The sequence below is a fragment of the Oncorhynchus masou genome, unplaced genomic scaffold (genome assembly GCF_036934945.1).
Source record: "Oncorhynchus masou masou isolate Uvic2021 unplaced genomic scaffold, UVic_Omas_1.1 unplaced_scaffold_1102, whole genome shotgun sequence".
NCBI classification, from domain to species: Eukaryota; Metazoa; Chordata; class Actinopteri; order Salmoniformes; family Salmonidae; genus Oncorhynchus; species Oncorhynchus masou.
Genome location: NW_027000741.1, coordinates 81,341 through 95,549, shown reverse-complemented (window position 1 = coordinate 95,549; position 14,209 = coordinate 81,341). Strand labels below are relative to the sequence as shown.

At 41.4% G+C, this 14,209-nt stretch overlaps 1 long non-coding RNA gene and 1 pseudogene across 2 annotated transcripts; both read right to left on the bottom strand.

Annotated features, from left to right (window-relative positions):
• Positions 1-2,194: 2,194 nt before the first annotated feature.
• Positions 2,195-5,538, bottom strand: LOC135529124 (uncharacterized). Of its 2 annotated transcripts, XR_010453657.1 has the most exons (4): positions 5,109-5,538; positions 4,643-4,909; positions 4,323-4,429; positions 2,195-3,834 (listed from the first exon to the last, which is right to left on the bottom strand). It is a non-coding gene; the product is annotated as an uncharacterized LOC135529124 (long non-coding RNA). The 2 variants fall into 2 exon arrangements; XR_010453656.1 differs by having other exon boundaries at positions 2,195-4,429; positions 5,109-5,537.
• Positions 5,539-8,228: 2,690 nt separating this feature from the next.
• Positions 8,229-12,175, bottom strand: LOC135529123 (methionine-R-sulfoxide reductase B1-A-like; annotated as a pseudogene).
• Between the last annotated feature and the right edge of the window lie 2,034 nt (positions 12,176-14,209).

Here is a 14,209-nt window from a genome sequence, read left to right as displayed (position 1 = left end):
ATTTCGAACCAAACGTGACAATTGTCCCATGGTGTGACTGTCCCATGTAAGGTAGTGGAACATTGAACTTCAGTAAATGAATTAAAATAATGAATCAAATTCCCTTCACTTACTCTTTTAGTTATAGCACATAAGTTTATTTCAAGAAACAATAGTCCATATTTCCATATAGTTCTGGTTGATTATATTTTGTCCCTAAAAGCAATGTCCACTTGGTGTAACACAATTCAGATCCTCAAGAAGTTCTAAAGCTGCACCATCGAGAGCATTCTGACTGGTTGCATCACTGCCTGGTATGGCAACAGCTCGGCCTCCGACCGCAAGGCACTAGAGAGGGTAGTGAGTACGGCCCAGTACATCACTGGGGCCAAGCTTCCTGCCATACAGGAACTCTATACCATGTGGTGTCAGAGGAACGCTCTAAAAATTGTCAAAGAACCTAGTCATAGACTGTTCTCTCTGCTACCGCACGGCAAGCCTTACCGGAGCGCCAAGTCTAGGTCCAAAAGGCTCCTTAACAGCTTCCACCCCCAAGCCATAAGACTCCTGAACAGCTATTCAAATGGCTACCCGGACTATTTGCATTCCTGATTGTCCCTCCCTGCATTAGACCATCCATCCCCTTCCTCCTTCTCTGTCTGTCCTACCAGTTTCACTCCTCTTGACCATGAGCCACGTGATCCACCCTGGGAGGCCCCCCATCAGCTGTTCTTCTTTTGGAGACTGTTCCCCCCTTTTCTACCTGGTTGATCCTGCCATATTCTTGTCCCCCAAAGATTAAGCCATGCAAGTCTTAGTACACACGGAGGGTACAGTGAAACTGTGAATGGCTCATTCAATCTGTTGTGGTTCCATTGATCACCCCAATGTTACTTGGATAGCTGTGGTAATCCTAGAGATAAGATATGCCAACAAGTGTTGACCTTCAGGGACACATGCATTTATCAGACCCAAAACCCATACAGGGTGCTCTCGGGTGCCCTGGCGCTTTTGGTGAAGCTTTGTGCCACTGGCGTCTCATTCTAATGTCTGCCCTATCAACTTTCGATGGTAGTTTCTGTGCCTACCATGGTAACCACGGGTAACGGGGTAATCAGGGTTTGATTCCGGAGAGGGAACCTGAGAAACGGCTACCACATCCGAGGAAGGCAGCAGGCATGCAAATTACCCCTCCCGACTCGGGTAGGTAGTGACGAAAAATAACAAAACAGGACTCTTTCAAGGCCCTGTAATTGGAATGAATACGCTTTAAATCCTTTAACCATTACTGATGTTTTCAAGGATTTTTACAGTGGTCAGAAACCTCTGAAAGTTTCCTTAATTATGTTTTAACAGTACAATGACTGCCTGATGTGTATTGTTGTCACGTGTGCTCCCTCTCCGGCCTCTAGGTCACCAGGCTCCTCGTTATGGAGCACACCTGTCACCATTGTTATGTGCATAATGACACTCACCTGGACTCCATCACCTCCTTGATTACCTGCCCTTTATATGTCACTCCCTTTGGTTTCTTCACCAGGCGTCATTGTTGTTTCATGTTGGTGCGCTGTTAATGTTTCTTGTTTTGTCCATTAAATGTATTCACTCCCTGAACTTGCTTCCCGACTCTCAGCGTACATCGTTACAATTGTCCATTGGTGTGTCATAGTTATGGCCAAAACACATGGCAGCGTTGATCACATTTATTTACCAGGACCTCAGAGTTGTTTTATCAAAGAGGACGGCACCATCAACAGGTGGACACCTGCTACTGCACTCTTCAGGTAGAAGAAGGATCTGTGGAAGTAGAGGGTTTTACACACAGCTAAACTTTACACACGACAAACAGAAGATTTAATACAAATAAGAAAGTAATGTCCACTCACTCTCTGCTGCTTCCAAAATAGATGATATTTTAATGACGGTTTTCCCAGACATTGAGCTAGTGCGCACTGCATAATGTTACAATAACTGCAGAGAATCAGGAAATCTAAACATTTTGCACAGAAATCTATAGGCTGTACACTTACCAAATGCAACAGTCAGACAGGATCTACTACTAGTACACTGCTGAACATAATCAACCAGGCACAGACTATACAGTAGGCCAAAAAAACTTGGCAACAATTATCAACAATAAATTATCCTCCTCATTATGATATTTATACTGTTAGATTCTGAACAAACGGAGCAAAAACTCAAACGGACGACTACACAAAGCTCGAACCAAGTTTATTCACCCACTGGGTCAAACAGCTGCAAAGGCAAGACATGATTACACAAGCATTTATTTATTACCTTCTAATATGTGGGATCATGTCCTTACACATCTAGACAGCCAATACATCGCTGTTGTTAGGCAGAAACGTAATTGGTTCCTCTCACTGGTGTAGTTATAGCACTGCCTGATACTAAAACCTTCATGCATGGAAGTACATGTGTGAAATAGGACTGCAGTATGTTAGAGTTGCGTCAATTCGAATCTGGTATCAGGATAAATATGACAATGAGCGACCGATTGTATACTATGTATTTTTTATTAGCTAAGCAATAAATGGTAAATGCAATTTTCGTATATACGGGCTCTCTGTCCCACCTCGCAGGGCAAACAGAGAACTGACTTGTTCCTGACAAAGATATTATAATGTACCCTGATGACAGTAGTAGTTCCAGCTTCCGAGCCGGTCTGTCAGAGTAGAGACTGGGCGTGGTTTAATCTCACCCAGCCTATCGTTGATTGTTGTCGTACGAGCTGGTACCAGCCCCCGGGCGCTCCAGTTGATAGATGTAACTTGCTGTGTCGAGTATCTATGCGCTCATTCCCTAGATACCGTTATCACATATCTGGTTTCTGTTATTGTTAAGTTTGAGTTCTAACAAAAAACAGCCTGTGGTTTGCTACACTACGTTCTGTATGTGTCCGTTTTTATGTTATTCTGTATTCTTCCATCATGAGAAAGGCCCATGGCCCTGAAACTGTTAACAATGTTTCAAGTCAGCTATGTTGCATAACACCTACATACATCCACACAAGCCAACAGCAGATAGTATTCAAACACATATATGGTAACAGGCTATAGTGCATAACACAGAATTCTCATAAGTAGGAGAGTCATTGTGGTGGGTCTCTCTTGCCTGCCTCCCAGAGGTTTCTTATCACTTCATTTGTTGACTTGACCTCGAGATACATTCCTCGCCCCTCCCTAGTTCCTCAGCTGGCCTGCCTTTTCAGAGACTAACTATTGCCCTTCGACTCCCTCCTTAGAAACATGGAGCAGAATATGAACTTTCTACACTGTAACTTTCCATAAGTCCCTATCTACCCTTCCTTGACCCCAGCATATGCATTCCTTATACGTGTAAATTAATCAAGTTAATCAAGATGGTGCATTAATCGAGTTCTAGAATGGCAACATGAATTAGTATATTTCAAACTATAATCCAACTATACTGAATTCCATAAATTGCATATCATAGAAAGGGTTTTAACTTGGGAACTCCCGTTACACGGAACCCAAACATTTATGCACGTGCGCTATCGTGCATAAATGTATTTCTAAATGTATTTTGCGACGCTCGCGCGCGACGTGTCCAGTCTGGTCAGCATGTTAGATTACACAATCTGTATTTACTCTGTGTTGTCTGAGTTTGTTTGACATTTCTACCACCGGAAAACACGAATATGACGTTTAATGTAATCAAGGATCTCCTTATACTCTGGGGTATCCCGGTCCAGGTGCATCTCTCTTTCCACCCATGAAATGAGCTTTTTTGCTTGATTCTTGTTGATTATCCCCTTCCTGTGGTATGCTTCGACCAGCTCAATGTAGCCATTTCTGTAGTAGTACCTTGTTCCTTCGTCAGACATGTCAATGAAACCATCGGTTTCAAATAGGGAAAATTTGAACTTTAAAGTGGCATTTTACTCAAAAAGCAATTATGCATTTTTATTTTTATGTTTAAAAAATATGTTTTTCATTAGTCCATTTTTGATGAAATCCCAAATTGTCCCTCACATTCAAGGCATTTAGCTTCAAGTCGCCAGGAAAGCAAGAGCAAGTGTTGATAACAGTATTTTAGGAACTAAACAAGTTTTCTATAAGTCTGGCGCTGATGCTCCATTATTCAAAATGATGATATTCTGAGACCATATCAATGGTGGACTGGTGAGAAATAGACTGTATGCATATCTTAGTTTTTTTGTAAAATACTCCTAATATAACATACAGGCAAACTCAGCGACTAAGACAAACTTAGTGAAAATGTTACTTTTGTAAGCGACACTAAAGATCTACAGTGTCTACTGTAAGATGAGGGAACAGGGAAAGAATCCATGTCTTTACCTGCGTCTTCTCTGAGCTGCCAGGAAGATATAGGATGACCCATGATAAAAGCCTTCCTCAGCATAAGTGCAGCATCTCCGTCTACGATTGTCTCTGCCAGCAGACGACTAGAACACAGAAAACATGACAACGGAAAAGGTGATGACCACACCTATGTTTTGATGGCCGAGAATAACTACGGTGCCATGTACGACGTCACACATCATCATCATGGTGGCCATTTTGCTATTCTGCCTTAACTGGACAATGTATTTTCCTTCATATCTGCTAAACCATACAGGATAACACAGAAAAGGTGTTGCCTACTCTAAAGCATTCACCTGGATACTTGAGATTCCCTGCTGTTTCCAGTAGTCAGAGCATCTCTGTGATCCTGGTAAAGAACCCTCATGGTTAACAGGTTCTGTCCTGTTGGGTCATAATCAAGGCTCATGATCATCTCATGGAGCCTTGGATTCACTTGTAGGAGACGATCCAGTCGTTCATGGTTTCGGGCTATCCTCAGAGAAGCCAATGGTGGAATATGGTCTGCCTCTGCCATGCGAAAGTTACCCGGACCAAACTGAGATGGTCTACCTTTTTTAACACTTATGAGGATAGAACAGGAAGTATCAGTGGGCTAACATCATTCTTGTGTCAATTCAAAAGGAATTATACAATGTCATAGGAATTATATCATTAAAATAATGGCCTAGGGTAGGCCTATCCATGCTCTTATGAATAAAAAGGCACATTGTACTCAGTAAAGAAGACTTGATAGAAATATGTCAAAAATTATAGACCTACTTTTTATAAGTGTCAACCACTCCAAGGCCGTAAGCAATTATGATGGTAGTTTCATTGCTGCTCCCCTGTCCTTCTGTCTTCTTGCTGGCAGCATTTCCAGTGGGTTCATTTCCAGAAGCTTTATTTGACTTTACCTTCACGGAACGTGTTATTATGGGACTTCCTGGATGATATGAAGGTTTCTTATGAATCGCCTTAATCAATATAATCCCCCCTACTGCGACTGTTCCCAATGCTACTGGTAACGCAAGGGGCCCCAAAAACGGTATCAGACCCAAGGCTGGAAGACCCATTTCAACTCTTGGTAGCCTACAATGTCTTGTAGCCCAACTCTGGTTTCTCAGCAAATGTCCTCTCTGAGCTGAGCTCTTATACTCTTGACGCAGTTAGAAATGTTTGTCAGATGGCACAGAACAGTGGTGGTGCTGTAGAGCAGCAAATGACCAATGAGTCATGAAGTCTATAAATAGGCCTCTTTGTTTGTGTTGGAAAAGGCAGGCCATGGGGAGGAATGCTCAAACTTGGAATTGCTGGAGAAGAGCTCATATCCACATTCTGAACTTGTGTACTTTAAGGGAGAACTTGTAGGATAGTAAGGGTTTTAACAGGGGTTTATTAAGTGGGTGGGGCGATGTTCTGAGTGTTCCATATAGAAATGCAATGTATAGAGCAGCTCACATGATGCCCTACTGTTTATGACTGAGAACCATGCCTGTTCCACACTTTCTATCTAAATGTTCTAGAATGGCGCACCCTCCCAAACAGCCAAAGGTGTATAGTTATGAAGTGGTTCATTTATAAATGCTACAGTAGAATAAAGTGCTTCAAGCAAACACTGTTGGTGCAATTTTGAAATTTGGTTGTGCAACAGCAGTCACCTATAATTAGCCAATGTCAGCTACATGAGTCTAGGGCCAGCTGTCTAAACTTGTAGTCAGCATGGTAAAGGTTTGTAAGGTTTGAAATGTAAAGGTTTATTCCAACCTTTTTAAAAACACGTTCATAAAATATAAATTCCTACCTTTTTTAAAGGTATAGATTAGGTCCTAATTTATTTATTTAAATTGGCTGATTTCCTTATATGAACGGTAAGTAAGTACAAACTTTGAAATTGTTGCAAGTTGAGTTTCTATTTCTTTTCAGTATACATAAAGAGACTATTGGGGGTCGGGGTAACAGAATGTTTTTGAATGAGGAAAGGTCACAGGATTCAAAACCATTGGATGACTCCATGGAGAGGTTGTCGTGATTGGACCATGTCCTGGTGACCTAATGACTCCTCCAGTCCCCCAGCAGGACTGGTTGTAAAACAAAGAATCAGAAGGAGAAAAATCATCAGCAGCAGAAGAAGAGCCAGCCTCGAGCAGCTGGAATACAGCATGACCCATTAAAAGTACAGATATTCTGCTGCAGGAGGGTGGATGTTCACCTTATATGGAAGCAACCTGTTGAACTCAAGCCCTGGGTCAGAGCTGATAGAGCTGTAGAACAGCAGGTGGGAGGAGACATCACATTCTGTATCCTTGTTAAAAGGAGACACATAAAACATGTTAAATACCTTCTGTTGTAAAATGAGTTGGTGGAAAACTAAAACCTCCACTGACAACAATCACACGAAGTCACAAACAACCCCTACACACGTTAGGCCTCCTATAGGTCATAAGGGTGAATCAGTCCCTCTCTGACTGCACACACAACACACCTTCACTGGTCCCCAATTCTCAGGGGATTTGGACACACTGTCCTGGTGGATGGTCTGAGAGAAAGCGGGCCATGTTGAAGAATGCTCAATCTTGGACATGCTGGAGAAGAGCTCATATCCCCATTCTGAACATACAGTGAGCTCTACATGTATTGGGACAGTGACACGTGTTGTTGTTTTGGCTCTGTACATTCAATGGCTTTGAGGGTATTTCAACCATATTCGGTGAACCGTTTAGAAATTATAGCAGTTTTTGTACATAGAGCCCCATTTTAGGAGACCAGAAGTATTGGGACAAATTCACTTATATGTGTATTAAAGTAGTCAGAAGTTTAGTAATTGGTCCCATATTCCTAGCACACAATTTATCATTTTATTTTACCTTTATTTAACCAGGTAGGCCAGTTAAGAACAAGTTCTCATTTACAACTGCGACCTCGCCAAGATAAAGCAAAGCAGCGAGACACAAACAACACAGAGTTACACATGGAATAAACAAACATACAGTCAATAACACAATAGAAAAATCTATATAGAATGTGTGCAAATTAGGGCAAGATTAGGGAGGTAAGGCAATAAATAGGCCGTAGTGGTGAAGTAATTACAATTTAGCAAATAAACACTGGAGTGATAGATGTGCAGATGATGAATGTGCAAGTAGAGATACTGGGGTGCAAAGGAGCAAAAAAATCAATAACAACAATATGGGGATGAGGTAGTTGGATGGGGTATTTACAGGTGGGCTATGTGCAGGCGCAATGATCTGTAAGCTGCTCTGACAGCTGATGCTTAAAGTTAATGAGGGAGATATGAGTCTCCCTCATTCAGGTTAGCAATGATTACATCAAGCTTGTGACTCTACTAACTTGTTGGATGCATTGTGTTTGTTTTGGTTGTGTTTCAGATTATTTTGTGCCCAATAGAAATTAATGGTAAATAATGTATTGTCATTTTTAAGTCACATTTATTGTTAATAAGAATATAATATATTTCTAAACAATTCTACATGAATGTGGATGCTACCATGATTACAGATAGTCCTTAATGAATCACAAATAATGATGAGTGATAAAGTTAGAGGCACAAATATCAGGTTAGCATTTTTGAAGGGTTTTGTGAGTCTAGCCCACATTCATTGCCAGACCAACTGACAAGCCCGTCATGATGCGTGGTCTCATGTCTGCCACAAGGTGGGAGTATAATGCATTAAAAATAAACTCACTGAAAGATGTGGAACAAGATTAGTTGTATAACCTGAGTAATGATTGAGTATATACACTAACAATTTAGTATTTTCAGGTCTGCTAAACTCTTGAGGTGAGTACAGAAAAATACTGGCATGATTGATGTGTTTGTCATAAAGATGGCTGAAAAACTATTTTCATATTTTAATTTCAAATTTAAACCAACAAATAATGTAATCTTCTATAAAAGTACATCTTTATTTCTCAGTTTAATTTCTCTTTTTGTTTGCATATTATACATTGTGACCGTTAAGACCATTGAGATTTTATTTACATCACTGTCTATCTTTAAGAGGCTCATAACATCATTGATAGAACTGATTAACATACATTGGTAGATTGAGACACTTTTTTTTGCTTTCACTACTATATATAAATTAGGACATCTTGAAGTGACATTCACCACTATGAAGGCTACATAGTGATCCCGCATTTGACTGACAATGTTAAGATAAAAAATAAAACAATGATTAAGTGACAGACTATCTTTGTGTAATGGTGTAACTCCTTGTACTTGTCTGTGTTATAATTGTGTATCATTGTTATATTACGATGGTTGATTATTGCATAATGTAGCTGACTATTTGGGAGGAGTTCCTCTGTCCTTGTCCAGCGAAGACATTGACCATCAGTGTCCTGGAGGTCCCAAAGTGGGCTTTATCCCAGGACTCTTCATCCACTGTCCTGCACACCTTCAGCAGCACAGAGACTCCAGACAATCCTACTGCTCTACCATCACTGTGACTCCATACTCCTGCTGCTCACCTTACTGTCCATCTACCTTATCTGTGGAGAGAGGAAGGACAACATTGTAATTCAGCAAAGTTTTTAAGTGTAACATTAACTATCCAGTGGTTAACGTGTGCTCAGTCAGATTGGTTAGGTATCAACCAGAGACATTGACATGTTTTGACTATAATCTAATCAAATTGGCTTGACATTCCATGACAACATAATTTAAGTGAACCCGTACCTTTAGGGACGAACTTCAGTGAGCTGCTGAATATTCAGAAACGTGAGAGTCCTTTCTTTGGCCCGTCTCCCACAAACTCATGACCCAGTCCGTTTCCACACTTCCCACATCGGACCTGAAACACACAATTATCAAATTCCATCTTTCCGTACAATAGTAAAGTCAATTCTATGTGTCACATTTTTATCAAGAAAAAGGTGTTTTCCTTCATAAAAACTCTGTTCACAACGTTGACATCGGCAAACCGCTCCCCCAAACAACACCATACATATGGTCTGCGGTTGTGAGGCCGTTTGGACGTACAACATATTCTAAAATTATGTTGAGGTGGCTTATGGTAGAGAAATGAACACTTTGGTGAACAGTTTTGCAGTCAGCATGCCAATTGCAAAAATAAGCTTTTTGTGCCTATGGAAAATGTCGGGGATATTTTATTTCAGCTCATGAAACATGGGACCAACACTTTACAAAGTTGCGTTTCAATTTTTGTTCAATGCACAATCAACATATCAAACATGATTATTAGGACCCTCCCAAGTTCAAAATGAAACACTGCTTACAAATGCAGAAATTGAATGCAATACCCTACACACATCCTGTTAAAATGAACATGGGCTCATCAGTGTATTGACCACAAGCAGACAACTACTTAGCAATGAACAGTCAACAGAGGGACACCCCTATGGAGAAGGGATAAGTTGTCACCCATATTTTCTGTCACGATCACTTTCGCAGTCAAAAAGCAAGCCGAAATTTACCGCTCAGATTAAAAAAATATGACTTAACTTTATACGTTTCTGTGCAGTAAACCTAATACATTATCACAGCATATTTGGCTATATGCATGGCCTGCCAATATTGTTCTTCTCAGACCATATTATATTTCAAAACTCAAGCTTTGATAACAAAATAGATGAGTTGCGAGGCATTGTTGAGCATTAATTGAAATAATCAGATGTTTTATTTTACTGGACTAATTAATGGTACCTGCATCTGATGGTCAGTCTCAGCGGAGGAAAGGAGAGAGCAGCAGAGCATCCGTCTGTCACGGTCCCTGCTGTCTACCTTCCTCCAGTGACACTGACCAGAGGGTACACATTATTTCTGCCTCATGCACAAACTCATGCTGTTCTTACGACCAGAGAAAGTGAAATATTCATCGATATTAAAATAGACATGAGCTGCTGATAATGAAGACGCAGGCCTAGCGACACACTTGGCTACTAACTCGTTGCAGCTGCAGGTGATCGACTACGAATGCCTAGAAGATCGACCAGTCAATCGGTTGGTGACCACTGCCATAGACAATGATCTTGGATTAGTTTTGAATTTCCCCCACTAATGGATAAGATTGGGGAAGGGGAAGCTTAGCTGACCTTAGATCTGTACCTAAGGTAAACTTCACAACTCTGGTCCAATGCAACTCCACGGCCAAACTGAGAGGATCTCACCTTGAATGCCCCAGGTCTCTCCTCGTGCTTGGACACACTGTCCTGGAGGATGGTCTCAGTGAAGGCAGGCCAGGGGGAGGAATGCTCGTACTTAGATCTGCTGGAGAACAGCTGGTGTCCACACTGGGCACACACATACAACCCTGGGGAGATAGAAGATTACAGTGAGATTAGCCAAAAGTAGATCTAGGATGTATGTTCAACACATTCTCTTTGAGTGAAGTTACAGGATGATTTGACCAGTGAAAACGTCATTAATCCACCAGGAACAATCCTCAATGAGAGGATAAAAGTGCAGTTGACTCACATTATTTCCTTAACCAAACCGGTTTGTCATCTATTAACCCTGGGGAGGGACCCATGTTCAACACATTCTCTTTGAGTGAAGTTACAGGATGATTTGACCAGTGAAAACGTCATTAATCCACCAGGAACAATCCTCAATGAGAGGATAAAAGTGCAGCTGACTCACATTATTTCCTTAACCAAACCGGTTTGTCATCTATTAACCCTGGGGAGGGACCCATGTTCAACACATTCTCTTTGAGTGAAGTTACAGGATGATTTGACCAGTGAAAACGTCATTAATCCACCAGGAACAATCCTCAATGAGAGGATAAAAGTGCAGTTGACTCACATTATTTCCTTAACCAAACCGGTTTGTCATCTATTAACCCTGGGGAGGGACCCATGTTCAACACATTCTCTTTGAGTGAAGTTACAGGAGGACATGTCAAAACCTACATTTAGGAGAAATGATGACATAAGTGGCCACATTAAGATCTAAATATACTTGTATTGGCGCTACATTGTATACATATAATTTGTATACATACAATTTGTATTTTGAATTATACTTTACAGTTACTGCAACTACTAATGTTTGGTTTACATTTGTTTTCTTGGCCCAGTGGAGTAAGTTGCTACAGTTTAACTGGCTGGTGGTTCAATCTTCCATCACGGTTTGGTAAGAGCCAGAGGGCGATCAGAAGTAATGCAACGTTTTGGAACGTTCAGACAGAAACATGTTAGCCATGCAGAGCAAACATGGCTCTCTGACATGTAGAATAAGGACTCACGACGGCTCTATTCATGGTATTTCTATCTGCAACGTTCGAAAACGTTTGGCACTTTAACGTGGCCCTTGTGTAATCAGTGATTACAAGAGCATGCTACTTTTAGTTAGTTACTGATTGAGCATAAGTTAGGTCATAGCATAAGTTAGGTCATAGTCCAACACAGTTGGGCTAACGTTACTGTAAAAGATACCAGACGTTATAGTTATGTGCCACAACGTCCCAAATCAAATGTATTTATAAAACCCTTTTTACATCAATGTCAAAGTTCTTATACAGAAACCCAGCCTAAAACCCCAAACAGCAAGCAAAGCAAATGTAGAAGTTATTTTTACTGACTAATCTCATGTTTACAAGTTAGCTTAGCTTAGCTACTGTAACTGCCTAACTTCAATGCTATCTTAGCTAGCTGAGGAGCCTCTTACCAGTTTTAAAGTGGTCTTTAAAGACCTCACCACCGAAGAAGGAACAAAATGACATTACTCCACCTGCAATTAACCTTAATGAGAGTATAAAAGTGCAGTTGACTCGCACTCTTTCCTTCCGGTTTGTTATCTATCGGCTTTGAGAAAAGTTCAGACTTGTGCTTGCTTTGGGACAGCAGCAGTGGGCTGGTACTGCTGAATGACGTCGATTGTTCAAAGCTCCAATTAAAGTGTACTTCCGGTTGCTTTACAGTGAGGTTTCAAAATAAAAGCCTCAACTCCAACGGTTAGTGCTTTCAGGGATCCTTGGGACGTCCCTACTGTAAACCCTAACCTTGGGAGCAGTCAGGCTTTTTTTTCTACAACCAAATCTCTAATTTTGATGTAAATTGAATGTTCCTGAGAAACCTAACGCAACCAGTGATTCATTCATTTGATATTTTTGCACTGTCTCTATGCACACTTACAGGGCCCTACACACACCCACTCACATAGGCCTACAATCATCATATACGCTGCTGCTGCTGATCTGTTTACCATAAATCCTGATGCCTAGTCGTGTTATCCCTATACGTGGGCTCCTGAGTGGCCCAGCAGTCTTATGCACTGCTCTTTGCTCTTAATTGACTTGCCTAGTTCAATAAAGAATAAATACATACTGTAACGACCCTGGCTTTATAAGCGCGGATAAGTCTTTATAAGAGCTGGACTTCGGGCTAGAAGGTTGAGGGTTCGAGACCTGCTCCCTGCCTGTTTCATTACACTGGTGTCAGAAGTGAGATCGGTCCTTGCATCCACGAACTTGCGTGTGCTTGCCCAGTGAGCGTGTTCCTATAAGACGTTGAGTCACAAGCTAAAACGAGGACGCGCTCTTTAAATGGAGTGAGTTGTGTAACAACCCTGGGTTTATATGCGCGGATATCCACGCTCCCACTTGAGCATGCTGCTCAGTCAATAGCACGCTGGACTTCGGGCTACAAGGTTGAGGGTTTGAGACCTGCTTCCTGCCTGTTTTAAAACAATACTTTATCTACCTCTGTCACTCCAGTATCCCTGCACATTGACCCTGTATATAGTATTCTTACTTACTTTCTCGTTTTTTATTTCTTGTGTTTTTGTTCTACATTGTTATTTGTGTATTATTCTTATTGATTACTGCATTACTGGGATTAGACCTGGCAAAAAAAGGCATTTCACTGAACTTGTGCATTTGACATTAACACTTCATCAAATCAAATGGTATTAGTCACATGCGCCAAATACAACAGGTGTAGACCTTACAGTGAAAAGTTTACTTACGAGCCTCTAACCACAATGCAGTTAAAAGAATATATGGATAAGAATAATAAATATAAGTAACAAATAATTAAAGAGCAGCAGTAAAATAACAATAACAAGACTATATACAGGGGGGAACCGGTACAGAGTCAATTTGAAGGGGCACTGGTTAGTTGAGGTAGTATGTACATAGGTACGTACGTAGGTAGAGTTAGTAAAGTGACTATTCATAGATGATAACAACAGAGAGTAGCAGCGGTGTAAAAAGGGGGAGGGACAATGCAAATAGTCTGTGTAGCCATTTGATTAGATGTTCAGGAGTCTTATGGCTTGGGGGTAGATGTTGCTAAGAAGCCTCTTGGACCTAGACTTGGCGCTCCAGTACCGCTTGCCGTGCGGTAGCAGAGAGAACAGTCTATGACTAGCCTAGCTGGAGTCTTTGACAATTTTTAGGGCCTTCCTCTGACACCGCCTGGTATAGAGGTCCTGGATGGCAGGAAGCTTGGCCCCGGTGATGTACTGGGCCGTTCGCAGTACCCTCTGTAGTGCTTTGCGGTCGGAGGCTGAGCAGTTGCCATACAAGGCAGTGATGCAACCAGTCAGGATGCTCTCGATGGTGCAGCTGTAGAGCCTTTTGAGGATCTGAAGACCCATGGCAAATCTTTTCAGTCTCCTGAGGGGGAATAGGTTTTGTCGTGCCCTCTTCACGACTGTCTTGGTGTGCTTGGACCATGTTAGTTTGTTGGTGATGTGGACGCCAAGGAACTTGACGCTCTCATACCTCCTCATCCTTGTTTTGCAGTACGGTGGCACTGAAAAAACACGAACAAATACTCCAAAAACACCCAAATACATCCTTTTAGAAACAAAAGCGCTGTTAGTATAGCATGAAATTGTGTCATTCCTGACTTAATATTCCATTTATTGTGACTCGAGCTGCTTCCCCATTCTC